Source organism: Eurosta solidaginis, unplaced genomic scaffold (genome assembly GCF_040869045.1).
Source record: "Eurosta solidaginis isolate ZX-2024a unplaced genomic scaffold, ASM4086904v1 ctg00001089.1, whole genome shotgun sequence".
Classification (NCBI taxonomy): Eukaryota; Metazoa; Arthropoda; class Insecta; order Diptera; family Tephritidae; genus Eurosta; species Eurosta solidaginis.
This window is the reverse complement of record NW_027136927.1, coordinates 569592-573554: the sequence shown is the minus strand read 5'-3', so window position 1 is coordinate 573554 and position 3963 is coordinate 569592. Positions and strand designations below refer to the sequence as shown.

General features: G+C 31.6%; 1 long non-coding RNA gene across 2 annotated transcripts; it reads right to left on the bottom strand.

The window, feature by feature from the left end:
• Window positions 1–1668: 1668 nt before the first annotated feature.
• LOC137235816 (uncharacterized) lies at window positions 1669–2685 on the bottom strand. 2 transcript variants are annotated; one of them, XR_010948055.1, is made up of 3 exons: window positions 2483–2685; window positions 2213–2422; window positions 1669–1986 (listed from the first exon to the last, which is right to left on the bottom strand). It is a non-coding gene; the product is annotated as an uncharacterized lncRNA (long non-coding RNA). The 2 variants fall into 2 exon arrangements; XR_010948056.1 differs by having other exon boundaries at window positions 2213–2409.
• Between the last annotated feature and the right edge of the window lie 1278 nt (window positions 2686–3963).

Here is a 3963-nt window from a genome sequence, read left to right as displayed (position 1 = left end):
ATATCAAGTTCAAATCGAGCAAGCGAATTACTTGAACTAGTACATACAGATGTATTTGGGCCAGTAAAAACATCGGCTGGTGGTTCGAAATACGTATTGACATTTGTAGATGACAAATCAAGATATGGTTTTGTTTATTCAAGGTTTTCGCTGAACGTCAAACTGGGTGTCTAATTAAAGCCATTAGAATTGACAATGGCACTGAATACACAAATAATTTGTTTCAGCAGTATGTAAAAGATTGTGGCATTTTACATCAGTTCACGGTACCCTACACTCCGCAGCAGAATTGTGTAGCTGAACGCTATAACCGGACATTGGTAGAGATGGCACGGAGCATGCTAATTGGTGCGAACTTGACTGATACATTATGGGCAGAAGCTGTAAATACTGCAGCCTACTTGCGAAATAGGTCACCAACAAAAGCAGTCGATGAAATGACGCCTTATGAGGCATGGTATAAAAGAAAACCAGTTGTGTCACATCTAAGAACATTTGGATCAGTGGCTTACGCCTTAGATAAAAAACCTAAATGTTAATTCAAATGCTATTTGAATCTATGCCTATGATTCAGGGCAAAACAGATACAAAAGTGCTACAAGTGTATAGGGGTTGAGCAGCCCTGATAAGTTATGGAGCTTATTTGGGATTCATCTACGTATAACTAAACAAACAATTGCAAAGAAATGTTGTTTTGAAAAAGTATAGCAAATTGCGTCATTTCATTTCGGTGAATACCACAAAAATACGGTTGATTTGCTATTTTGATAGAGCAAAATATTTTTTTCAGCTAATTAAAACAAACAAAAACAAGTAAGGGTGTCTAAGTTTGGAGCTAACCGAATATTATATACTCAGCGTGGATCTAGAAATATTTTGTAATGCTTGATCGGAATAGGGCCGTGGCACCGCCAATTAACAAAAATGTCTCGTAAATTCCTTTTACAATAAAATTTGATAAGTGAAATATCATTGATACAAAACTATTTTTCGCTAAGATATAGCTTATTATTATAGTCTACACTCAAAAAAAGGTTTTCCTAAAAATTAGTAAGCCCATATAAATTTAAGGACAAGAAGGGAACAAAATTGCACTAAAGCATTATCGTCCTCGAATAAAGGATATCATTTACTTAAGCTGAAAAAGCATAGGTCAAGTAAATATATCTTTAACTTTAGTAACAATTGTACTTTAAACAAAGAAATATTTTTCCTCAATTCAAGTACAAGTGATACTTAAAATTTTTGCAATTTTAAAGATATGTTAGCCTCAACACAAGTAGATAAAACTACTTCATTTTAGTACTAATATGAGTCTATATCATACTTACTTTTATGATATTTTTTCCTTTATAGAAGTAAATGTTTTACTCAGTAAAATAATTGTTCATATATATATGTACATTTATTTAAATTGTTATTAATAAAGCTTTTTACAAAATGTTTAGAAATAATATTTAAGTTTCACATACATACATATTCTTATTTAATATATGTGCCTTTATTGGTGGGTACGACATTTTTTTTAAATGAACGACTTTAATAAAAAATTTTGCTTCTGCTCATAAATATTCGCAAAATCGCTATCAATCTGTAAAAAATTATTATAAAAATAAATTATAGTATAATTTAATATAAATAAAATAAATTGAGAACATTTACCAAGCAGTAGCCAAAGCTTTGTTTCAAGATCGGCCACTCAGCCAAAATATGAGATATAGATGCAACTGATTTGAAAAATTGGGTTCTGCTGATAAAACAATGTTGCAATTTTTGTACAACCTCGTCGTAGGGTGCAATATTGTATAGAAGCCAGAGTTTATTTTCCTCACATTCAACAGTAGCTTGGATGACTGTTTGTGAATTTATTTGGGGTTGTTCATTCTCCTTAAAACTGTCTTTGCGTAACCGATAAAATGCGTTGTGATATTTCGTATATAGGGAGCCTCCTGGCTTTCTCCCCTTTCTATGTAAAAAATAAGTATCCTGAAACAAACGGTTTTTTATTAAGATTTTTGTTTTGGCTAATCAATTGGCTATTATATTTTATAATAATTTTTTTTTGTATTATTTAGGGTATTCACAGGTTATCTTATTCGTCGTTTGTGCTATGTTATCAAATTTTATATTGGAAATCATAGCAACAGACAGAAACTAAAGACTTTACAACGAATACGACAGCCCAATTATTGTTTTGTAATTAAAACTCTACCTTGGTTTCTGTAGGAAAAATCACAACAAGTCTTTTAGAAATATTTTCGAATAATTTCGGCCGAGCTGCTATCTTATTATCGAGAATGTATGCGCAAATGGAAGAAGTTATCATTTTTCTCTGTGGTTCTGAAAGTTTTTTGTATATTTCGTACGACTTCAATAGTGCTACTCCACCAGAACTAGATTTTAAGACGTCTAAAATTGGAATCTATTAAAATTAATGATATTAAATTAATGATAGTTTCCTGGCTGTTTTTCCAACAATTACCTCATTTACGTCATCAACCGCATCACAAAAACTGTTGGTGATAGATTGTGTTGATCCACTGTGGCACTCGCTGTCGTAGCCTTGTGATATTTACCAAAGACGCAAATTATGTTCAAAAATGATCCTGTTGCCAAACAGAGATTTTGGCACTATCTCACTTAAATGGCTGCCTTTCTATAATTCAAAGCCTCTAACGTTATGTTGTGCTCTAGAAAAAATAGTAATAACAAATAATAACAATTGTAAATATTAACAAACAGTTTTGGATGTCCGATTTGAGATGAACTGTGCACAAATGTGGATAAATGGTTTATACACTCTTAGCAAAAAGTTATCGGCATCTAACTTATCACCATGTATGCAGCTTCTTTGATAAAAGTTTATCAGTATACAGCAAAAATAATTCAAAAGGAATTAAAATATTCCCCTACGTTTATCACATTTATTACACTTTTACACTCTTAACTCACCTTTAAATAAGTCAAAAAACAATTCACCTTTCAAAGAAAATAACGAGTCTAAAAAATCAGCTTCACTCATGCTGCATTACACCGACACTCACAACTTCCAACTTTAAACTGCCAAAACTCTTTTATTTTGACAAAAATAATGAAATCTAACGGGACTTTGCGAAAAACTCCAGCCTGTTGCAAGCGGATGGTATGTATGTGCATGCATATATATCCACATTTATGTGGATTTACATACATATTTACTTATATTCGTATTGCTAGCCCTGTTATGAGATTTTGTTTTTATTTCCTTATTTTGAGGAACGTGTCTTAAACTTAAGTAAAATGTGTACTTATTTCTGGTTTTAAGCTATTTGTTACTTGATATTCTCGAAATTTACTAAAAATTAGTAAAATTTTATTAAATATCAGGTCAAGGAAATTACTTACTTGTTTTAAGCGCGATTTTTCTTACATTTTAAGAACGAATTTCGTTAAAACCATAAGTTTTTCCTACAAAATTGGAAAATTTCCTAACTTTTGTGCAAAGTAGCATGTTTCCTTAACTTTAGGACAAAAATTTTTTGAGTGTACGACCCTTTTAAACATCTTTTGTATAAAAGTGGACGTGGTATTTAACCGATAACGTCCATTTTTCCTAGAAATGTTACCTGATATAAAGAAATAATATGTACACAGTCTTATTACGATCCTTTAATTTTTCTTCGACTTATGGCTCCCGCCACGAACATTTTCAAAAATTTAAATTTTTTCCCTTTTCTCGTTAAAATTTCACTTGGAAAATTAAACACCATTGATTGAAGTTTTGCAAAGATATAGCTTATTTTGTTCGTCCATGGGCGGTGTCACGCCCATTTTCAAAAAAAAATCAAGAGTCTTAATATAAGTCCAATAATCAGGTTTTATGTGTTTTCCAAAACGTTATATATATAAAAAGTCGGCATGGTCACCATCCGATTTCCCTCATTTTTAATAGCGATGGGAGTTGATCGCCAAGGAACCCAAATA